The following is a 26,877-nucleotide window of genomic DNA, read 5'->3' as shown; positions in this document are numbered from 1 at the left end:
CCCAACCCCCTCCCTCATAAAAAATTAACATATCGCCCACAAGGTGAAAAAAACAGTGACAATAAAATCAAACCCCCAACCCGCTAATTGGCAGCAAGAAAGAAAACAAAGAAAACCGAAGGAGACCAGGACAAACTACAGTCCACACCAATAACCTCAGAAGTATTGGAATTTCAAAAACATTCTCGTCAGGACTGAGGAGAGAGAAATTTCAACCTCAGTCTTTTTGTGGAGAACAACCATCGATGTGGCATCAATCTGAAACCGTCCCCCTGCCTGCTTAGCACCCACTCCCTCTCTTGGAGTCGTAAACTCAGCACAGTCCATCACTCAAACCAGACTCCCTTACATTGTTATTTACAAAACTACTTTCATTACAAATTCAAACTTAATGTACAATCATATTACACAGGACCAGGAAATATCACAACTAATATTACATTAAGCTAACTCGTTCCCATCCTCAACAAGGATGGCATTTAACCCCTGAAGTACCCAACAGTCCCAGACTTTTCTGTGTTACCCCTGAATGCTGTGTGTACTTTTTCTACAGCTACCCGGGCACATACATACCCACTGGATATTGCTGGGCAGTCAGCCCAGTCAGAACCCTCCGCTGCCCATCTCCATGACTCATGGATAGATATCTCTGCCAGACGCAGGAGCTGGTTAACTAGGACACCCTCCTCTCTCAAGGTTGAAAGCACGTTTATTATCAGAGTATGTATGCATTATTCAAGCTTAACGTTTGTCAAGGCAGCCACAAAACGAAGAAACCTAAAAGAACCCATTTAAAAAATCTAACGGACACCCAATGTGCAGAGAGGAAAAAAAATCGTGCAAACAATGAAATCAAGCAAATGGCAGTCAGAAAAAAGTGAGTCCATAGTCAGAAAGGTCGTAGCAGCCTGAGCAGGCCCACAGCCTCAGCATCAGTTCCGCACAAAGCTGAGTAAACGTTGCAGAGCAGGGAGCCAAATCTCTGGTCCCAACACCCAGCCTTTTCAATCCACCTGGCCCAGAGTTTAAATCGTCCAAACATCAGGTGGTTCCTCGCTCCAGGACCCAGGCCCTGTCTCATCGATATGCTCTGGGCCTGGACCCTGCCGCCATGTTTTGGCCGGTACCCAACCTTCCATGTCAGCCTGGCACTTAGATCAATCAAACCTTGCTCTCGATTTAGGTGGACAGGTTCCAAAACTCCTCTGCTCCAACTTCTCTCCAAAACTCCTCTGCTCCAACTCCTTCTCCAACTCTGGCTCCATCTCAAACACGTCTCAACCTCGCTCTGACCACTTCTCCTCTGATATGCCTCGACCCTCGACTCAGCCTCGTCCTTCTCCTCACTGGATGACCAAAACTGAAGAGGGTGCGGCTAAAATGGCCTCCCCTCCATGGACTCTTTCACTTCTCACTGCCTTCGGGAGGCTTGCAACAGAATCAAATCAGGTTTAATATCACCAGCACCTGATATGAAATCTGTTAACTTTGTGGCAGCAGTACAATACAATACATAATAATACAAAAAAACAGGAATTACAGTAAGTGTCTGTGTGTGTGTGTGTCCCACATTAATACATACTAACTCAATGGCACAGAGACAGGAAGAAACGTCGTGGAACAGCAAGTAGAATGGGCTTGACCCTCGTTTCTGGTCCCAGCACCCTTCCTTTTCAGACTATCTGGGCCAGCGTTTAAATCGTCCAAACACCGGCCCATCTGTTTGCAGAATCTTTAGTTTGGTAGTGTGGAACTTGGGGAGACTCAGTAAAGTATCTGTTAAGTTTGAAGCATTACTGAATGCTTCAATGCTGAATCCTCCTGGGAGAGGGGGGAGAAGATGGTGGCACGACGGCAGCGCGCGTGGCCACTTCGCTGGTGATGTCTGTTATCTGTCAGGTAGGGGACCGTGCACAATTCTGATTTGATGGAGGCAGACGTGAGAGTACGGAGGAACATCTGGAAAACTTCTGAAATGCCCGTTTCGCTGCCGCTGCTACTGTGTAGTAACCGGAATCTCTGGAGCTGAAGGCCCCAAAATCATCGGCTTTGCGTGTTTCAGCGGCCGGGGAGAGGTCGAAGACGCTCGGCAGAGGATGGCGCTCGGGAGGCTGTATCGGAGAGGCTGGTCGGAAGCTCGAAGTTTTTGATGGATTCAGTGTTGGCTGTGGTCGGCTGCTTCCAAGGTATCGGCAAGCTGACGGTGCCTGGAGGTTTATGGCAGGGAGTTTCTCCCTCTTGCCACCTGCTATCGGGGACTCGGGAGTCGATCGGCTCGGGACTTTGAGACTTTTTTTTACCGTGCCCATGGTCTGTTCTTCATCAAATTATGGTATTGCTTTGCACTGCTGTAACTATATGTTATAATTATGTGGTTCTGTCCAATGTTAGTCTTTGGTCCGTCCTGTCCTGTTTTCTGTGATATTCTGTGATATCTGTGAGGTGGTACACTTTGGAAGGACAAACTCCAAAGCAGAGTACAAAGTAAATGGCAGGATACTTGGCAGTGTGGAGGAGCAGAGGGATCTGGGGGTACATGTCCACAGATCCCTGAAAGTTGCCTCACAGGTGGATAGGGTAGTTAAGAAAGCTTATAGGGTGTTAGCTTTCATAAGTTGAGGGATAGAGTTTAAGAGTCGCGATGTAGTGATGCAGCTCTATAAAACTCTGGTTAGGCCACACTTGGAGTATTGTGTCCAATTCTGGTCGCCTCACTATAGGAAGGATGTGGAAGCATTGGAAAGGGTACAGAGGAGATTGACCAGGATGCTGCCTGGTTTAGAGAGTATGCATTATGATCAGAGATTAAGGGAGCTAGGGCTTTACTCTTTGGAGAGAGGGAGGATGAGAGGAGACATGATAGAGGTGTACGAGATAATAAGAGGAATAGATAGAGTGGATAGCCAGTGCCTCTTCCCCAGGGCACCACTGCTCAAAACAAGAGAACATGGCTTTAAGGTAAGGGGTGGGAAGTTCAAGGGGGATATTAGAGGAAGGTTTTTTACTCAGAGAGTGGTTGGTGCGTGGAATGCACTGCCTGAGCCAGTGGCGGAGGCAGATACACTAGTGAAGTTTAAGAGACTACTAGACAGGTATCTGGAGGAATCTAAGGTGAGGGCTTATATGGGAGGCAAGGTTTGAGGGTCGGCACAACATTGTGGGCCGAAGAGCCTGTACTGTGCTGTACTATTCTATGTTCATTGTATAAACATTGTATCATTTCTTAATGCATGTATGCATTTCTAAATGACAATAAAAGAGGATTGACTGTTCTCATAATCTAATGTTTAGTGTCATAGCTTTTGTAACTTACGGTGGCTTTGACATTTGATCAGATGTTTTACTGTTTGTCTGTAAATAAAGAGTTAATGTGCCCATTCACAATCTGTGTCCTCCATTTCACTCATTGGATCCTTGAATCTGCCTCCATATTACAAAGTTTGATAGTTTTATGGTCCTATCTGGACTCAAAATGTCAAGTGTCTATTTCTCTCTGTAGATGTAACCTGACCTCCTGACCTGCTGAGTCTCACACACACAATGCTGTGTGTGTGTGTGTGTGTGTGTGTGTGTGTGTGTGTCTGTGTGTGTGTGAGTGTTTGTGTGTGTGTGCGCTCATGTGAGTGTGTGTGTGTGAGCGTGCGCGCACATGTGAGTGTGTGTGTGTGTGAGCATGCGCGCACATGTGTGTGAGCACGCGCGCACATGTGTGTGCGTGTCTGTGAGCGCGCGCGCACTTGTGTGTGTTGTTCGAGATTTCCAGCGTCTGTAGAATCTCTGAAGTTCCTCCAACTTTATGTATGGAATGCTCTGGACAAGCAAACATAAACTTTTCACTCCATCTCAGTGCATGTTAATGGTTAAATGGTTCAGCATGCACTGGATGGACCAAAGGGCCTGTTTCTGTGCTGTACTTTTCTATAACTCCAGAACTCTATGTGACAATAATAAACCACCATTACTAACCTGGTCCTTTCTGCGAGATGAAGTTGAATACTTCTGTCCGCTGCAAGAGGCAAGATCTCCAGGTAGTCACCCACTTCAATTCAACTTCCCATTCCCAATCTGACATGTCTGTCCATGGCCTCATCTACTGCCATAATGAGGCCCAGCTCAAGTTGGAGGCCTTACTTACTGCCCATTATGCCTCTAAATATAGATGTATATTAAATAGTTAAATTAAATAAGTCGTGCAAGAAAGTATTGAGGTAGAAAGTATGGGTTCAATGTCCATTAAGAAATTGGACAGCAGAGGGGAAGAAGCTGTTCTTGAATCATTGAGTGTGTGCCTTCAGGCCTCTGTACCTCCTTCCTGATGGTAGCAATGAGAAGAGGGCATGTCCTGGGTGATGGACCACGTCCAATCGTGAAGGATCTCAGCCTGAAACGTTGACTGTGTATTCCTCTACATAAATGCTGCCTGACCTGCTGAGTTCTTCTGGTATTTTGTGTGAAACTTGTGTTGTAACTTTATAAAACTCTGGTTAGGCCACAACTGGAGTATTGCATACAGTTCTGGTCACCCCACTATAGGAAGGATGTTGAGGCTTTGGAGAGGGAGCAGAAGAGATTTACCAGGATGCTGCCTAGTTTAGAGAGTATGTACTATCGTGAGAGGCTGGATAAACTTGGGTGTTTTCTCTGGAGCGCTGGAGACTGAGGGGAGATCTGTTAGAGGTTTATAAGATTATGAGAGGCATAGATAGAGAGTATCTGTTTCCCAAGGTGGAAATGTCTATTACTAGAGGGCATGCATTGAAGGTGCGAGGGGATAGGTTCGAAGGGGATATGAGGGGTAAGTTTTTTACTCAAAGAATGGTGGATGTCTGGAATGTGCTGCCTGGTCTGGTGGTCGAGGCAAATACATTAGAGGCTTTTAAGAGACGTTTAGATAGGCACGTGGATGTGAGGAAGATGGAGAGATATGGACATGGTGGGACTAGGAGGGATTAGCGATTGGGTGTTTTTGATTTCCTTTTTAGCTAGTTCAGTACAACATTGTGGGCTGAAGGGCCTGTTCCTGTGATATATTGTTCTATGTTCTATGTTCTGTGTATTTAAGCTTTTCACTATTTCCTGGTGCACATGTTAGTATTAAAGCAGCTTCCAATTTCTGTGAGCCAGCAGCCAGCGTTTCTCCAGCCCTGCTATCTAGAGTGAGAGCACATGTGAGGAGTTGAGGGTGATGGAAAGCTCCTCTCAAATTGATCTGATTTCCTGTGCTCAGGGGCAGCTCGACGCCTACCTACACGTGTTTCTATAAACCTACTGGGCCGGGAGCCAAGGCCTTTTCACCAGTCCTCATTCTTGCCCAACATGTGTAACTTAAGTGCTGAAGTGAAATAGCCAAAGGCTTACAAATCTGTTTACACTGGTTCAAATATTCCTCCTAATGTATTCGACTCTAACTAAGTGCACAATGAAAACAAATTCTCATCAATTAGTGCTGATGACTAGCTGTGAAAAGAGCCTCAGGTTCCAGGCCATATCAGATTACATACCACCAGGGGCGTGCTGCTTTGGGGTTTGTCTACATTAATAACGGCACCTGATGTTCCCCATTTGTTTTCTTTACATCAGCAGGCACGCTGAAGAACCATTCACCGACCCGAAATGGTTTCAATTATTATCGGGCAGCAAGCATCCAATCAGTCATCTTTGGATTTTTATCTCGAAGGTACCGCGAGGGTGACATCAACTTCCTGTGCAAGAGCACGGCCCGTCAATTTATTCAAGACAGGGCTTCCCAAACTGGGGTTCACGGACCCCTCGGGTAATGGTAGCGGTCTATGGCATAAGAAAGGGTGGCACGGCAGCGTAGTGGTTAGCACAATGAACCAGGCGACCCAGGTTCAATTCCCGGTAAGGAGTTTGTACGTTCTCCCTGTGACAGTGTGGGTTTCCTCCGGGTGCTCTGGTTTCCTCCCACAGTCTAAAGGCGTACCAGTCGGTAGGTTAATTGGTCGTTGCCAATTGTTCTGTGATTAGGCCAGGATTAAATCGGGGCTGCTGGGCGGTTCCGCTCCAGGGGCCAGAAGGCCCTGTTCTGTGCTGTATCTCAGTCAACAAATGAATGAATAAATAAATACATAACTAATTACCCAGACTACCCTGACTGCACCTTTCCACCCAATGAAGACTGTTGTTCAAATGGTTCAATTTAATATTGGAGAATGTGTACAGTATACAACCTGAAATTCTTACTCTTCACAGACATCCGTGAACAAGAAATCCCATAGAATGAATGATACAAGCATGAGAGCCCTTCCTCCTCCCCCTCCCCCACCCCCCGCCGCACAAGCAGCCGCAGAAGCGTCACAGTTTCAGGCCAAGACCCGTCATTAGGACTGGAAAGGAAGCGGGGAAGAAATCAGAATAAGAAGGTGGGTTGAGAGGAGGACGTGCAGGAGGATAGGTGACTAGTGAGAGGGAAGGTGGGTGGTGGGGGATGATGTAAGAATCTGGGAGGAGATAGGTGGAAGAGGTAAAGGGCTGAAGAAGGAAGCTGAACAGCGACTACCATTTTCTATTCTAATTCCCCTTCCATTTCAAACATGTCTGTCCATGTCTCCTCTATGGGAGTGACGAGGCCAAACTCAGGCTGGAACAGCAACACCTCATAATCCGACAACCTGATGACATGAACATCAATTTCACCAACTTCTGGTAACTTCTCCCACCTCTCTCCTTCTCTCCTTTTCACTTTCTCCATTCTAGATGTGCTGTCGCCCCTAATCTTCTCTTCATCTGCCCATCACCTGCTTCCGGTGCCTCTTCTACGTCCCTTTCTCCCATGGTTGACTCTCCCACCCAGCAGATTCCTTCTTCGCCAGCCCTTTACCTCTTCCATTTATCACCACCCAGCTTCCCATTTCACCTCCTTTCTCCCGTCACCTGGTCTCACCCATCACCACCCAGCTTCCCATTTCACCTCCTTTCTCCCATCACCTGGTCTCACCCATCACCACCCAGCTTCCCATTTCACCTCCTTTCTCCCATCACCTGGTCTCACCCAGCACCACCCAGCTTCCCATTTCTCCTCCTTTCTCCCATCACCTGGTCTCACCCATCACCACCCAGCTTCCCATTTCTCCTCCTTTCTCCCATCACCTGGTCTCACCCATCACCACCCAGCTTCCCATTTCTCCTCCTTTCTCCCATCACCTGGTCTCACCCATCACCAGCCAGCTTGTTCTCCTCCCCACTCCTCCCACCTTTCTACTTTGGCTTCAGCCCTCTTCCTTTCCAGTACTGATGGAATGATGGAGTCTTGGCCCGAAATGTCGACTGTTTATTCCTCTCCATGGATGCTGCCTGACCTGCTGAGTTTCTTCAGCATTTTGTGTGTGATGTTCCAGTTCATTATCGCTGGGTATTTATCTTGAAGGAATGGTGAGGGTGATGTCGAATTCCTGTGCAGGAACACAAGCCATCAACACCAGTCTAGAACTGACTTTGGCAACATCAGTCGCTCTCCCTGCCTCGGTCTCTTTCTAGTACAAGTAACACAACAGACAGGGAAGACAGGACAAAATCAGTATCTGAATCAGGTTGAGTATCATTGCATACAGGATTGTCCAAAAGTCTCAGTAACTTATACTGTATATCACTAGGGTTCTGAAGACTTTTGCACAGTACTGTACTTGTCAGCATGAAATAGACAGCAAGTCTGTAAATCTGGCGGGAGCAAAGGATGTTGGAAATGGTGAGGGTGGAGTGCTGCAGGAGGGGTGTGGGACAGGTGGCAGAGAAGGAGTGTCATGGTGGGGTTGAGGGTGGTGAGGGTACAGACACCCCCAGCCCTGAGACACCAGGCAAGGTCATCTGATTCCAAACAATTGGTTTATCGATCATTACTGATTGTCTGTCTGGTGCTTCCTGCTCCCTCCCCTCTCCCTTCCCCTTTTCCCAACCATGATTCCCCTCTCCCTGCCCCCTTCCCACTCTGGGTATAGCTCTCACCTGAGGCTCCAAGTTGCTGTTTGCATGTGACAACAGCCACGCCCTGGTGCTCCACTGCCATAAGCGGTCTAAATCAGGGTGGAGGGGGGTGGCGGTCTCATATCCTGGTGAGATAGAGGCATGCCTGTCCTAGTGTGCAAAGTCGGACTGGGCGGATGAGACCCACAGAGGACATGACAAGGCCCAGACCCCGTCATGGTCATCCATTGCAACCAAGGAAGACCCCAGCTTGTGACGACTGTTCATACCACTGGACCCAGACTTCCGAGGTCAAGAGCAGGGAACTGGCCCAGTGCCACGGGCTTTCCAGTTTGAAAACTCTCCTGCACAGGTCTCTTGTCATTGCTGGATACGACGGACAACCAAGGCACGAGGACTGCAGATGGTACAAGGTGAGCAGACAGGAAGGTGGAGTATTGAAACAAAGAAAGGGCAGATGGGAACTGATGGACCTTAATCCGGACAATTGTCATTTTGGATCATACACATGCAACACAACACACTGGGGGATCTCAGCAGATCAGGCAGCATCTATGGAGATGAACAAACAGTTGACATTTTTGGCCAAGACCCTTCATTGGTCTGGACCAGAAACATCCACTCTTTATTCCCTTCCATAGAAACTGCCTGACCTGCTGAGTTCCTCCAGTATTTTGTGTGTGTTACTCTGGCTTTCCAGCACCTGCAGAATCTCTTGTTTTGTTATTGAGTGAGAGTTGTTGCTCTCCGGAAGGTCCAGTGTAAGAGGAACGTATATAATAAATGGCCAGAGCATTAACGTACTGAATGATCTTGGCGTTCAGGAAGGGTAAGACGAGGAAGCACACACCGGTCTGCAGAAAGCAATCAGAAGTGGAGAGAGCGAGCAATTTCAAGTTCCCGGTGTCAACATCTCTGAGGATCTATCCTGGACCCAACCTAACAATACAGCCCAACCATCTGATTTCTGAATGGACATTGAACCCATGAACACTACCTCACTACTTTTTAATTTCTATTTTTGCACCACTTATTTAATTGTTTTTTTCTATAATTATGTGTTGTAATGTGTTGCTGCTGCAAAGACAACAAATTTCCTGACTTGCCAGTAGTAGTAAACCTGATTCTGATTCTGATGTTTAATACTCCCTGAGAGTGGCCACGAAGTATGTATGGTGGCAAAGAAGCTTAAGACAGGACCCCCCGTTTATAATGGTCTTATAATGGTATGATGTTCCTAAATCTGCAGACCACCCCCCAACAAAGTCACAGCCTCCCCCCCTCCACATCCCAAACTTCCAACGCACTCTGATATTTACTCTGAATGCACCCCTCCCAGGACAATCCCAACCCCACATCTCACGGCCGGCTCATGCTCCCAGCTATTCACAGCCCTCCCATTGTACGTTACTGGACTAGACTGGAAACATCTGCCTGGTTACTGAGTTGGAAATCCCACTGCGATCCCAGCGGGATTTCTGCTGGAATAAATAAATAAACGTGGAATTCCGAAGCTGGTGTTGGGAATGCCAGCCCCAGAACTGCTGCCCTGTCTAATTGTTTCCCTGATACCTCAGGGAAAGTACCTATGAGGCAGTTAGAGAGATTCAAAGGCTTGTCATATGAGGAATGTTTGATAGCTCTGGGCCTGAACTCACTGGAGTTAAAAGAATGAGGGGTGACCTCATTGAAAAGAATCGAACGTTGAAAGGCCTCGATAGGGTGTTTCCTATGTTGCAGGAGTCTCAGACCAGAGGACACAGCCCCAAAACACCGGGGCTTCCTTTCAGAACGTCCTTCCCACCAAAGGGTGGTGAATCTGTGGAATTCGTTGCCACAGGCATCGGAGGAGGACAAGTCAGGAGGTTTACTGACGGCAGAGGTTGACAGGTGCTTGATTGACCAAAGGACACAGTCTCAGAAGAGGGAGCACCCTTTTAGAACCAAGATAAGGAGAAATTTCTTTAGGCACAGGTGGTGAATCTGTGGAATTTATTGCCACAGACGTCTGTGAAGGCCAAGTCATTGGGTATATTAAAAGCACAGGCTGATGGACCCTTGATTAATTAGGGTGTGAAGGGATACAGGGGAAGACAGGAGATTGGGGCTGAGAGGGAAAATGGATCAGCCATGATAAAAAGGCGAAGCAGACTCGAACAGCCAAATGGCATAAACCTGCTCCTGTATCTTATAGTCTTATTGAAAGAAATTTAACATTCTCACATGCTCTACTCCCTCTATGGCTTCAATTTCATCATCATGGGCTCTTCAGTTTATGGAAGGCAGGGGAATTCTGGACTAGCCTGGGTGAAGTGCAGCAAGAAGGAATCAGCTGCTCCTGGTGCATCTGCCAGGACCACTGCAGCATGCAGACATACTAACTCACCCAGTCACCCAGTCACCCACTCACCCAGTCACTCAGTCATCCAAACACCCAGTCACCCACTCACCCAATCACCCAGTCACCAAGTCACCCACTCACCCTCTCGCCCACTCACCCACTCACCCAGTCACCCACTCACCCAGTCACTGAGTCACCCACTCACCCATTCAGTCACCCAATCACCCAGTCACTCAGTCACCCAATCACCCAGTCACCCACTCACCCAATCACCCAGTGACCAAGTCACCCACTCACCCTCTCACCCACTCACCCAGTCACCCACTCACCCAGTCACTCAGTCAACCAGTCACCCACTCACCCAGTCACCGACTCACCATCTCACCCACTCACCCAGTCACCAACTCACCCAATCACTCAGTACCTCAGTCACCCACTCACCCACTCACCCGGTCACTCAGTCACCCACTCACCCAATCACCCAGTCACCCAGTCACCCACTCACCCTCTCGCCCACTCACCCACTAACCCAGTCACCCACTCACCCAGTCACTCAGTCACCCAGTCACCCAGTCACAGTCACCCACTCACCCAATCACTCAGTCACCCAATCACCCAGTCACCAAGTCACCCACTCACCCACTCACCCAGTCACCCACTCACCCAATCTCCCAGTCACCCAGTCACCCACTCACCCAGTCACCCACTCACCCAATCACCCAGTCACCCAGTCACTCAGTCACTCAGTCACCTAGTCACTCAGTCACCCAGTCACCCAGTCACCCAGTCACCGACTCACCATCTCACCCACTCACCCACTCACCCTCTCACCCACTCACCCAGTCACCCACACACCCACTCACCCAGTCACCCACTCACCCAATCACCCAGTCACCCAGTCACCCACTCACCCTCTCGCCCACTCACCCACTAACCCAGTCACCCACTCACCCAGTCACTCAGTCACCCAGTCACCCAGTCACAGTCACCCACTCACCCAATCACTCAGTCACCCAATCACCCAGTCACCAAGTCACCCACTCACCCCCTCGCCCACTCACCCACTCACCCAGTCACCTACTCACCCAATCACCCAGTAACTCAGTCACCCACTCACCCACTCACCCGGTCACTCAGTCACCCACTCACCCAGTCACCCACTCACCCTCTCGCCCACTCACCCACTCACCCTTTCGCCCACTCACTCAGTCACCCAGTCACCCAGTCACCGACTCACCATCTCACCCACTCACCCTCTCACCATCTCACCCACCCACCCAGTCACCCACTCACCCAATCACCCAGTCACTCAGTCACCCAGTCACCTACTCACCCACTCACCCACTAACCCAGTCACACAGTCACCGACTCACCATCTCATCCACTCACCCACTCACCCTCTCGCCCATTCACCCAGTCACCCACACACCCACTCACCCAGTCACCCACTCACCCAATCACCCAGTCACCTAGTCACCCACTCACCCAGTCACCCACTCACCCTATCACCCAGTCACCCAGTCACCCAGTCACCCAGTCACTCAGTCATTCAGTCACCTAGTCACTCAGTCACCCAGTCACCCACCCACCCACTCAACCACTCACCCACTCACCCAATCACCCAGTCACCCAGTCACCAACTCACCATCTCACCCTCTCACTATCTCACCCACTCACCCACTCACCCAGTCACTCAGTCACCCAGTCACCCAGTCACTGAATCACCATCTCACCCTCTCACCATCTCACGCACTCACCCAGTCACTCAGTCACTCAGTCACCCAGTCACCCAGTCACCCAATCACCCAATCACCCAGTCACCCAGTCACCCACTCACCCAGTCACCCACTCACCCAATCACCCAGTCACCCAGTCACTCAGTCATTCAGTCACCTAGTCACTCAGTCACCCAGTCACCCACCCACCCACTCAACCACTCACCCACTCACCCAATCACCCAGTCACCCAGTCACCAACTCACCATCTCACCCTCTCACTATCTCACCCACTCACCCACTCACCCAGTCACTCAGTCACCCAGTCACCCAGTCACTGAATCACCATCTCACCCTCTCACCATCTCACGCACTCACCCAGTCACTCAGTCACTCAGTCACCCAGTCACTTAGTCACCCAATCACCCAATCATCCAATCACCCAGTCACCCAGTCACCCACTCACCGACTCACCATCTCACCCACTCACCCCCTCACCATCTCACCCACTCACTCAGTCACCCACTCACCCTCTCGCCCACTCACCCAGTCACACACTCACCCACTCACCCACTCACCCAGTCACCGACTCACTATCTCACCCACTCACTCTCTCGCCCACACACCCAGTCACTCAGTCACCCAATCACCCAATCACACAGTCATCCAGTCACCCAGTCACCGACTCACCGACTCACCCAGTCACCCAGTCACTCAGTCACCCAGTCACCCTCTCACCCACTCACCATCTCACCCACTCACCCTCTCACCCACTCACCCGCTTACCCAGTCACCCACTCACCAAGTCACTCAGGCACCCAGTCGCCCAGTCACTCAGTCACCCAGTCACCCAATCACCCACTCACCCACTCACCCACTCACCCAATCTCCCAGTCACCCAGTCACCCAGTCACCGACTCACCATCTCACCCTCTCACTATCTCACCCACTCACCCACTCACCCAGTCACTCAGTCACTCAGTCACTCAGTCACCCAATCACCCAGTCACCGACTCACCATCTCACCCTCTCACCATCTCACCCACTCACCCACTCACCCAGTGACTCAGTCACCCAGTCACCCAGTCACCGACTCACAATCTCACCCTCTCACCATCTCACCCACTCACCCACTCACCCAGTCACTCAGTCACCCACTCACCCACTCACCCTCTCGCCCACTCAACCACTCACCCAGTCACTCACTCACTGACTCACCATCTCACCCACTCACCCTCTCACCATCTAACCCACTCACCCAGTCACCCAGTCACCTACTCACCCAGTCACCCAGTCACCCACTCACCCAGTCACTGACTCACCATCTCACCCACTCACACTCTCGCCCACTCACCCACTCACCCACTCACCCAGTCACTCAGTCACCCACTCACTCACTCACCCGGTCACTCAGTCACCCACTCACCCAATCACCCAGTCACCCAGTCACCGACTCACCCAGTCACTCAGTCACCCAGTCACCGACTCACCATCTCACCCACTCACCCTCTCACCATCTCACCCACTCAACCAGTCACCTACTCACCCAGTCACTCAGTCACCCACTCACTCTCTGGCCCATTCACCCACTCACACAGTCACCCAGTCACCGACTCACCATCTCACCCACTCACCCACTCACCCTCTCGCCCACTCACCCGGTCACTCACACACACACTCACCCAGTCACCCACTCACCCAATCACCCAGTCACCCACTCACCCACTCACCCTCTCACCCACTCACCCACTCACCTAGTCACCCACTCACCCTCTCACCCACTCACCCACTCACCCAGTGACCCACTCACCCAGTCATCCAGTCACTCAGTCACCCAGTCACCCTCTCGCCCACTCATCCAGTCACTCAGTCACTCAATCACCAAGTCACTTAGTCACCCAGTCACCCAGTCACCCACTCAGCCAGTCACCCACTCACCCTCTCACCCACTCACCCACTCACCCAGTCACTCAGTCACTCAGTCACCCAGTCACCCACTCACCCACTCACTCACTCACTCAATCACCCACTCACCCAGTCACCCACTCACCCAGTCACTCAGTCACCCAGTCACCCAGTCACCCAGTCACCGACTCACCATCTCACCCTCTCCCCATCTCACCTACTCACCCGGTCACCCACTCACTGACTCACCATCTCACCCACTCACCCTCTCACCATCTAACCGACTCACCCAGTCACCCACTCACCCAGTCACTGACTCACCATCTCACCCACTCACACTCTCGCCCACTCACCCACTCACCCAGTCACCGACTCATCATCTCACCCACTCACCCAGTCACCCACTCACCCACTCACCCAGTCACCGACTCATCATCTCACCCACTCACCCAGTCACCCACTCACCCAATCACCCAGTCACCCACTCACCCAGTCACTGACTCACCATCTCACCCACTCACCCTCTCACCATCTCACCCACTCACCCAGTCACCTACTCACCCAGTCACCCAGTAACCCAGTCACCCAGTCACCCAGTCACCGACTCACCATCTCACCCACTCACCCACTCACCCTCTCACCCACTCACCCACTCACCCTGTCACCCACACACCCACTCACCCAGTCACTCAGTCACCCAGTCAACCAGTCACTCAGTCACCGACTCACCATCTCACCCTCTCATCATCTCACCTACTCACCCGGTCACCCACTCACTGACTCACCATCTCACCCACTCACCCTCTCACCATCTAACCCAGTCACCCAGTCACCCAGTCACCCACTCACCCAGTCACTGACTCACCATCTCACCCACTCACACTCTCGCCCACTCACCCACTCACCCAGTCACCGACTCATCATCTCACCCACTCACCCAGTCACCCACTCACCCAATCACCCAGTCACCCACTCACCCAGTCAACGACTCACCATCGCACCCACTCACCCTCTCACCATCTCACCCACTCACCCAGTCACCTACTCACCCAGTCACCCAGTCACCGACTCACCATCTCACCCACTCACCCACTCACCCTCTCACCCACTCACCCAGTCACCCACACACCCACTCACCCAGTCACCCACTCACCCAATCACCCAGTCACCCACTCACCCAGTCACCCACTCACACAGTCACTCAGTCACCCAGTCATCCAGTCACTCAGTCACCCAGTCACCCAGTCACTCAGTCACCAACTCACCCTCTTGCCCACTCACCCAGTCACTCAGTCACTCAATCAACCAGTCACTTAGTCATCCAGTCAGTTAGTCACCCAGTCACCCACTCACCAAGTCACCCACTCACCCAATCACCCACTCACCCAATCACCCAGTCACCGATTCAACATCTCACCCTCTCACCATCTCACCCAGTCACCCACTCACCCAGTCACTCAATCACCCAGTCACCCACTCACCCACTCACCCACTCACCCTCTCGCCCACTCACCCACTCACCCAGTCACTCACTCGCCGACTCACCATCTCACCCACTCACCCTCTCACCATCTCACCCACTCACTCAGTCACCCACTCACCCTCTCGCTCACTCACCCAGTCACCCAGTCACCCAGTCACCCACTCACCCAGTCACCGACTCACCATCTCACCCACTCACCCTCTCAACCACTCACCCACTCACTCAGTCACCCACTCACCCTCTCGCCCACTCACCCAGTCACCCAGTCACTCACTCGCCCACTCACCATCTCACCCACTCACCCTCTCACCATCTCACCCACTCACTCAGTCACCCACTCACCCTCTCGCCCACTCACCCAGTCACCCAGTCACCCAATCACCCACTCACCGACTCACCATCTCACCCACTCACCCTCTCAACCACTCACCCACTCACTCGGTCACTCAGTCACCCTGTCACCCAGTTACCCAGTCACCCACTCACCCTCTCACCCACTCACCCACTCACTCAGTCACCCACTCACCCTCTCGCCCTCTCACCCAGTCACCCACTCACCCACTCACCCACTCACTGACTCACCATCTCACCCACTCACTCTCTCGCCCACACACCCAGTCACTCAGTCACCCAATCACCCAATCACCCAATCACCCAGTCATCCAGTCACCCAGTCACCGACTCACCGACTCACCCAGTCACCCAGTCACCCACTCACCCACTCACCATCTCACCCACTCACCCTCTCACCCACTCACCTGGTCACTCAGTCACCCAGTCACCCACTCACCCACTCACCCTCTCTCCCACTCACCCACTCACCCAGTCATCCACTCACCCAGTCACTCAGTCACCCAGTCGCCCAGTCACTCAGTCACCTAGTCACTCAGTCACCCAGTCACCCACTCACCCAGTCACTCAGTCACCCACTCACCCAGTCACCCACTCACCCAGTCACTCAGTCACCCAGTCACCCAGTCACCGACTCACCATCTCACCCACTCACCCTCTCACCATCTCACCCACTCACCCAGTCACCTACTCACCCAGTCACTCAGTCACCCAGTCACCAACTCACCCACTCACTCTCTCACCCATTCACCCACTCACCCAGTCACCCAGTCACCGACTCACCATCTCACCCACTCACCCACTCACCCTCTCGCCCACTCACCCACTCACCCAGTCACCCAGTCACCGACTCACCATCTCACCCACTCACCCACTCACCCTCTCGCCCACTCACCCAGTCACCCACACACCCACTCACCCAGTCACCCACTCACCCAATCACCCAGTCACCCAGTCATCCAGTCACCCACTCACCCTCTCACCCACTCACCCACTCACCCAGTCACCCAGTCATCCAGTCACTCAGTCAACCAGTCACCCTCTCGCCCACTCACCCAGTCACTCAGTCACTCAATCACCCAGTCACTAAGTCATCCAGTCACTTAGTCACCCAGTCACCTAGTCACCCACTCACCCAGTCACCCACTCAGCCAATCACCCAGTCACCCCGTCACCCAGTCACCGATTCACCATCTCACACTCTCACCATCTCACCATCTCACCCACTCACCCACTCACCCACTCACCCTCTCGCCCTCTTACCCAGTCACCCACTCACCCACTCACCCAGTCACCGACTCACCATCTCACCCACTCACTCTCTCGCCCACACACCCAGTCACTCAGTCACCCAATCACCCAATCACCCATTCACCCAGTCATCCAGTCACCCAGTCACCGACTCACCGACTCACCCAGTCACCCAGTCACCCACTCACCCAGTCACTCAGTCACCCAGTCGCCCAGTCACTCAGTCACCTAGTCACTCAGTCACTCAGTCACCCACTCACCCAGTCACTCAGTCACCCACTCACCCTCTCACCCACTCACCCACTCACCCAGTCACTCAGTCACCCAGTCACCCAGTCACCCAGTCACCGACTCACCATCTCACCCTCTCCCCATCTCACCTACTCACCCGGTCACCCACTCACTGACTCACCATCTCACCCACTCACCCTCTCACCATCTAACCGACTCACCCAGTCACCCACTCACCCAGTCACTGACTCACCATCTCACCCACTCACACTCTCGCCCACTCACCCACTCACCCAGTCACCGACTCATCATCTCACCCACTCACCCAGTCACCCACTCACCCACTCACCCAGTCACCGACTCATCATCTCACCCACTCACCCAGTCACCCACTCACCCAATCACCCAGTCACCCACTCACCCAGTCACTGACTCACCATCTCACCCACTCACCCTCTCACCATCTCACCCACTCACCCAGTCACCTACTCACCCAGTCACCCAGTAACCCAGTCACCCAGTCACCCAGTCACCGACTCACCATCTCACCCACTCACCCACTCACCCTCTCACCCACTCACCCACTCACCCTGTCACCCACACACCCACTCACCCAGTCACTCAGTCACCCACTCACCCAGTCACTCAGTCACCCAGTCACCCAGTCACTCAGTCACCGACTCACCATCTCACCCTCTCATCATCTCACCTACTCACCCGGTCACCCACTCACTGACTCACCATCTCACCCACTCACCCTCTCACCATCTAACCCACTCACCCAGTCACCCAGTCACCCAGTCACCCACTCACCCAGTCACTGACTCACCATCTCACCCACTCACACTCTCGCCCACTCACCCACTCACCCAGTCACCGACTCATCATCTCACCCACTCACCCAGTCACCCACTCACCCAATCACCCAGTCACCCACTCACCCAGTCAACGACTCACCATCTCACCCACTCACCCTCTCACCATCTCACCCACTCACCCAGTCACCTACTCACCCAGTCACCCAGTCACCGACTCACCATCTCACCCACTCACCCACTCACCCTCTCACCCACTCACCCAGTCACCCACACACCCACTCACCCAGTCACCCACTCACCCAATCACCCAGTCACCCACTCACCCAGTCACCCACTCACACAGTCACTCAGTCACCCAGTCATCCAGTCACTCAGTCACCCAGTCACCCAGTCACTCAGTCACCAACTCACCCTCTTGCCCACTCACCCAGTCACTCAGTCACTCAATCAACCAGTCACTTAGTCATCCAGTCAGTTAGTCACCCAGTCACCCACTCACCAAGTCACCCACTCACCCAATCACCCACTCACCCAATCACCCAGTCACCGATTCAACATCTCACCCTCTCACCATCTCACCCAGTCACCCACTCAACCAGTCACTCAATCACCCAGTCACCCACTCACCCACTCACCCACTCACCCTCTCGCCCACTCACCCACTCACCCAGTCACTCACTCGCCGACTCACCATCTCACCCACTCACCCTCTCACCATCTCACCCACTCACTCAGTCACCCACTCACCCTCTCGCTCACTCACCCAGTCACCCAGTCACCCACTCACCCAGTCACCGACTCACCATCTCACCCACTCACCCTCTCAACCACTCACCCACTCACTCAGTCACCCACTCACCCTCTCGCCCACTCACCCAGTCACCCAGTCACTCACTCGCCGACTCACCATCTCACCCACTCACCCTCTCACCATCTCACCCACTCACTCAGTCACCCACTCACCCTCTCGCCCACTCACCCAGTCACCCAGTCACCCAATCACCCACTCACCGACTCACCATCTCACCCACTCACCCACTCACCCTCTCACCCACTCACCCAGTCACCCACACACCCACTCACCAAGTCACCCACTCACCCAATCACCCAGTCACCCACTCACCCAGTCACCCACTCACACAGTCACTCAGTCACCCAGTCATCCAGTCACTCAGTCACCCAGTCACCCAGTCACTCAGTCACCAACTCACCCTCTTGCCCACTCACCCAGTCACTCAGTCACTCAATCAACCAGTCACTTAGTCATCCAGTCAGTTAGTCACCCAGTCACCCACTCACCAAGTCACCCACTCACCCAATCACCCACTCACCCAATCACCCAGTCACCGATTCAACATCTCACCCTCTCACCATCTCACCCAGTCACCCACTCACCCAGTCACTCAATCACACAGTCACCCACTCACCCACTCACCCACTCACCCTCTCGCCCACTCACCCACTCACCCAGTCACTCACTCGCCGACTCACCATCTCACCCACTCACCCTCTCACCATCTCACCCACTCACTCAGTCACCCACTCACCCTCTCGCTCACTCACCCAGTCACCCAGTCACCCAGTCACCCACTCACCCAGTCACCGACTCACCATCTCACCCACTCACCCTCTCAACCACTCACCCACTCACTCAGTCACCCACTCACCCTCTCGCCCACTCACCCAGTCACCCAGTCACTCACTCGCCCACTCACCATCTCACCCACTCACCCTCTCACCATCTCACCCACTCACTCAGTCACCCACTCACCCTCTCGCCCACTCACCCAGTCACCCAGTCACCCAATCACCCACTCACCGACTCACCATCTCACCCACTCACCCTCTCAACCACTCACCCACTCACTCGGTCACTCAGTCACCCTGTCACCCAGTTACCCAGTCACCCACTCACCCTCTCACCCACTCACCCACTCACTCAGTCACCCACTCACCCTCTCGCCCTCTCACCCAGTCACCCACTCACCCACTCACCCACTCACTGACTCACCATCTCACCCACTCACTCTCTCGCCCACACACCCAGTCACTCAGTCACCCAATCACCCAATCACCCAATCACCCAGTCATCCAGTCACCCAGTCACCGACTCACCGACTCACCCAGTCACCCAGTCACCCACTCACCCACTCACCATCTCACCCACTCACCCTCTCACCCACTCACCTGGTCACTCAGTCACCCAGTCACTCACTCACCCACTCACCCTCTCTCCCACTCACCCACTCACCCAGTCATCCACTCACCCAGTCACTCAGTCACCCAGTCGCCCAGTCACTCAGTCACCTAGTCACTCAGTCACCCAGTCACCCACTCACCCAGTCACTCAGTCACCCACTCACCCAGTCACCCACTCACCCAGTCACTCAGTCACCCAGTCACCCAGTCACCAACTCACCATCTCACCCACTCACCCTCTCACCATCTCACCCACTCACCCAGTCACCTACTCACCCAGTCACTCAGTCACCCAGTCACCAACTCACCCACTCACTCTCTCACCCATTCACCCACTCACCCAGTCACCCAGTCACCGACTCACCATCTCACCCACTCACCCACTCACCCTCTCGCCCACTCACCCACTCACCCAGTCACCCAGTCACCGACTCACCATCTCACCCACTCACCCACTCACCCTCTCGCCCACTCACCCAGTCACCCACACACCCACTCACCCAGTCACCCACTCACCCAATCACCCAGTCACCCAGTTACCCAGTCACCCACTCACCCTCTCACCCACTCACCCACTCACTCAGTCACCCACTCACCCTCTCGCCCTCTCACCCAGTCACCCACTCACCCACTCACCCACTCACTGACTCACCATCTCACCCACTCACTCTCTCGCCCACACACCCAGTCACTCAGTCACCCAATCACCCAATCACCCAATCACCCAGTCATCCAGTCACCCAGTCACCGACTCACCGACTCACCCAGTCACCCAGTCACCCACTCACCCACTCACCATCTCACCCACTCACCCTCTCACCCACTCACCTGGTCACTCAGTCACCCAGTCACCCACTCACCCACTCACCCTCTCTCCCACTCACCCACTCACCCAGTCATCCACTCACCCAGTCACTCAGTCACCCAGTCGCCCAGTCACTCAGTCACCTAGTCACTCAGTCACCCAGTCACCCACTCACCCAGTCACTCAGTCACCCACTCACCCAGTCACCCACTCACCCAGTCACTCAGTCACCCAGTCACCCAGTCACCGACTCACCATCTCACCCACTCACCCTCTCACCATCTCACCCACTCACCCAGTCACCTACTCACCCAGTCACTCAGTCACCCAGTCACCAACTCACCCACTCACTCTCTCACCCATTCACCCACTCACCCAGTCACTCAGTCACCGACTCACCATCTCACCCACTCACCCACTCACCCTCTCGCCCACTCACCCACTCACCCAGTCACCCAGTCACTGACTCACCATCTCACCCACTCACCCACTCACCCTCTCGCCCACTCACCCAGTCACCCACACACCCACTCACCCAGTCACCCACTCACCCAATCACCCAGTCACCCAGTCATCCAGTCACCCACTCACCCTCTCACCCACTCACCCACTCACCCAGTCACCCAGTCATCCAGTCACTCAGTCAACCAGTCACCCTCTCGCCCACTCACCCAGTCACTCAGTCACTCAATCACCCAGTCACTAAGTCATCCAGTCACTTAGTCACCCAGTCACCTAGTCACCCACTCACCCAGTCACCCACTCAGCCAATCACCCAGTCACCCCGTCACCCAGTCACCGATTCACCATCTCACACTCTCACCATCTCACCATCTCACCCACTCACCCACTCACCCACTCACCCTCTCGCCCTCTTACCCAGTCACCCACTCACCCACTCACCCAGTCACCGACTCACCATCTCACCCACTCACTCTCTCGCCCACACACCCAGTCACTCAGTCACCCAATCACCCAATCACCCATTCACCCAGTCATCCAGTCACCCAGTCACCGACTCACCGACTCACCCAGTCACCCAGTCACCCACTCACCCAGTCACTCAGTCACCCAGTCGCCCAGTCACTCAGTCACCCACTCACCCTCTCACCCACTCACCCACTCACTCAGTCACCCACTCACCCTGTCGCCCTCTCACCCAGTCACCCACTCACCCACTCACCCAGTCACCGACTCACCATCTCACCCACTCACCCTCTCACCCACTCACCCACTCACCTGGTCACTCAGTCACCCAGTCACCCAGTCACCCACTCACCCTCTCTACCACTCACCCACTCACCCAGTCACCCACTCACCCAGTCACTCAGTCACCCAGTCGCCCAGTCACTCAGTCACCCACTCACCCTCTTGCCCACTCACCCAGTCACTCAGTCGCTCAATCACCCAGTCACTTAGTCACCCAGTCACCCAATCACCCACTCACCCACTCACCCACTCACCCAATCACCCAGTCACCCAGTCACCGACTCACCATCTCACCCTCTCACCATCTCACCCACTCACCCACTCACCCAATCACCCAGTCACCCAGTCACCCAGTCACTGACTCACCATCTCACCCTCTCACCATCTCACCCAGTCACCCACTCACCCAGTCACTCAGTCACCCAGTCACCTAGTCACCCAGTCACCCAGTCATCCACTCACCCAGTCACCCAGTCACCAACTCATCCACTCACCCAGTCACCCTGTCACCCACTCACCCAGTCACTCAGTCACCCACTCACCCAGTCACCCACTCACCCAGTCACCCAGTCACCCACTCACCCACTCACCATCTCACCCACTCACCCTCTCACCCACTCACCTGGTCACTCAGTCACCCAGTCACCCACTCACCCACTCACCCTCTCTCCCACTCACCCACTCACCCAGTCATCCACTCACCCAGTCACTCAGTCACCCAGTCGCCCAGTCACTCAGTCACCTAGTCACTCAGTCACCCAGTCACCCACTCACCCAGTCACTCAGTCACCCACTCACCCAGTCACCCACTCACCCAGTCACTCAGTCACCCAGTCACCCAGTCACCGACTCACCATCTCACCCACTCACCCTCTCACCATCTCACCCACTCACCCAGTCACCTACTCACCCAGTCACTCAGTCACCCAGTCACCAACTCACCCACTCACTCTCTCACCCATTCACCCACTCACCCAGTCACTCAGTCACCGACTCACCATCTCACCCACTCACCCACTCACCCTCTCGCCCACTCACCCACTCACCCAGTCACCCAGTCACTGACTCACCATCTCACCCACTCACCCACTCACCCTCTCGCCCACTCACCCAGTCACCCACACACCCACTCACCCAGTCACCCACTCACCCAATCACCCAGTCACCCAGTCATCCAGTCACCCACTCACCCTCTCACCCACTCACCCACTCACCCAGTCACCCAGTCATCCAGTCACTCAGTCAACCAGTCACCCTCTCGCCCACTCACCCAGTCACTCAGTCACTCAATCACCCAGTCACTAAGTCATCCAGTCACTTAGTCACCCAGTCACCTAGTCACCCACTCACCCAGTCACCCACTCAGCCAATCACCCAGTCACCCCGTCACCCAGTCACCGATTCACCATCTCACACTCTCACCATCTCACCATCTCACCCACTCACCCACTCACCCACTCACCCTCTCGCCCTCTTACCCAGTCACCCACTCACCCACTCACCCAGTCACCGACTCACCATCTCACCCACTCACTCTCTCGCCCACACACCCAGTCACTCAGTCACCCAATCACCCAATCACCCATTCACCCAGTCATCCAGTCACCCAGTCACCGACTCACCGACTCACCCAGTCACCCAGTCACCCACTCACCCAGTCACTCAGTCACCCAGTCGCCCAGTCACTCAGTCACCCACTCACCCTCTCACCCACTCACCCACTCACTCAGTCACCCACTCACCCTGTCGCCCTCTCACCCAGTCACCCACTCACCCACTCACCCAGTCACCGACTCACCATCTCACCCACTCACCCTCTCACCCACTCACCCACTCACCTGGTCACTCAGTCACCCAGTCACCCAGTCACCCACTCACCCTCTCTACCACTCACCCACTCACCCAGTCACCCACTCACCCAGTCACTCAGTCACCCAGTCGCCCAGTCACTCAGTCACCCACTCACCCTCTTGCCCACTCACCCAGTCACTCAGTCGCTCAATCACCCAGTCACTTAGTCACCCAGTCACCCAATCACCCACTCACCCACTCACCCACTCACCCAATCACCCAGTCACCCAGTCACCGACTCACCATCTCACCCTCTCACCATCTCACCCACTCACCCACTCACCCAATCACCCAGTCACCCAGTCACCCAGTCACTGACTCACCATCTCACCCTCTCACCATCTCACCCAGTCACCCACTCACCCAGTCACTCAGTCACCCAGTCACCTAGTCACCCAGTCACCCAGTCATCCACTCACCCAGTCACCCAGTCACCAACTCATCCACTCACCCAGTCACCCTGTCACCCAGTCACCCCGTCACCCAGTCACCGATTCACCATCTCACACTCTCACCATCTCACCATCTCACCCACTCACCCACTCACCCACTCACCCTCTCGCCCTCTTACCCAGTCACCCACTCACCCACTCACCCAGTCACCGACTCACCATCTCACCCACTCACTCTCTCGCCCACACACCCAGTCACTCAGTCACCCAATCACCCAATCACCCATTCACCCAGTCATCCAGTCACCCAGTCACCGACTCACCGACTCACCCAGTCACCCACTCACCCACTCACCCACGCACCATCTCACCCACTCACCCTCTCACCCACTCACCCACTCACCCGGTCACTCAGTCACCCAGTCACCCACTCACCCACTCACCCTCTCACCCACTCACCCTCTCACCCACTCACCCACTCACCCATTCACCCAATCACCCAGTCACCCAGTCACCGACTCACCATCTCACCCTCTCACCATCTCACCCTCTCACCCACTCACCCAGTCACTCAGTCACCCACTCACCCAGTCACTCAGTCACCCACTCACCCTCTCACCCACTCACCCACTCACCCTGTCACCCACTCACCCAGTCACTCAGTCACCCACTCACCCACTCACCCACTCACCCAATCACCCAGTCACCCAGTCACTGACTCACAATCTCACCCACTCACCATCTCACCCAGTCACCCACTCACCCAGTCACTCAGTCACCCAGTCACCTAGTCACCGACTCACCCACTCACCCACTCACCCTCTCACCCAGTCACCCACTCACCCAGTCACCCACTCACCCAGTCACTCAGTCACCCAGTCGCTCAGTCACTCAGTCACCTAGTCACTCAGTCACTCAGTCACCCACTCACCCAGTCACTCAGTCACCCACTCACCCTCTTGCCCACTCACCCGGTCACTCAGTCGCTCAATCACCCAGTCACTTAGTCACCCAGTCACCCAGTCACCCAATCACCCACTCACCCACTCACCCAATCACCCAGTCACCCAGTCACCGACTCACCATCTCACCCTCTCACCATCTCACCCTCTCACCCACTCACCCACTCACCCAGTCACCCACTCACCCAGTCACTCAGTCACCCAGTCGCTCAGTCACTCAGTCACCTAGTCACTCAGTCACTCAGTCACCCACTCACCCAGTCACTCAGTCACCCACTCACCCTCTCGTCCACTCACCCAGTCACCCACTCACCCATCACCCACTCACCCACTCACCCACTCACCCTCTCGCCCACTCACCCACTCACCCTTCACCCAGTCTCCCACTCACCCACTCACCATCTCACCGACTCACCCAGTCACTCAGTCACCCAGTCACCCAGTCACCGACTCACCCACTCACGCACTCACCCATCACGCACTCACCCATCACCCACTCACCATCTCACCGACTCACCCAGTCAGTGACTTACCCAGTCACCCACTCACGATTTCACCCACTCACCCACTCACCAACTCACCCACTCACCCACTCACGTAGTCACCCACTCACCTATCACCCAGATTGGCTTCACCAGACTGACAAAGGAGTCCATGGGATAAAAAAAAATGTTATGATCCCATGATTTAGGGTGAGCGAGAAAAGATTGATATAGGATCTGAGGGGCAACTTTTTCACAGAGTGGGTTGCGAGTATATGGTTTGAGCTGCCAGGGAAGTGGTTGAGACAGGTACGTCAGTATTGGTTCAGAAGTACTTGGATAGGTACATACAGGCGGAGGGGCTTCAAGATTTTTGATCTGAATGCAGGATATCCCTTCTGTCCGTACATTATCCACATCTCTCCATTGTCTGCAGACTCACTGACCTTTCTGAGGCCATCTTAAATACTGCTGTCATATTTGCTTCCACCATCAATCCAGGAAGTGTATTCCCAGCACCCAGCACTCTCTGTGTGAAAAACTCACCCTGCACATACCCTGTGACTTTTCCCTCTTTTACCTTGAATGCATTCTCTCTAATATTGGACATTTCAACCCTGGGGTAAAGATATTGTCTGTACTCTATCAAATTTCAAAGTACATTATTGTCAAGGTATGTATACTTTATACACCCTCGAGATTTGTCTTCTTACAGGCAGCCACAAAACAAGGAAACCCAAAGGAACCCATAAAAAATACCATCAAGCACTCAATGTATGAAAAAAAGAACAAATTGTGCAAATAGCAAAAATCAAATAATTAAAACTCAGAACTGAAGTCCCGAGCCCTGAAGCCCGTCATCACTGCTGCCGGTCCGTAAGCCCGTTAGCTGCAGGCCACGGTCTCAGTGCAGCGCAGAGATTAGAAAACTTTTCTGAGCA

This window comes from Mobula birostris, chromosome 22, assembly GCF_030028105.1.
Source record: "Mobula birostris isolate sMobBir1 chromosome 22, sMobBir1.hap1, whole genome shotgun sequence".
NCBI classification, from domain to species: Eukaryota; Metazoa; Chordata; class Chondrichthyes; order Myliobatiformes; family Myliobatidae; genus Mobula; species Mobula birostris.
This window is presented reverse-complemented; position numbering follows the sequence as displayed.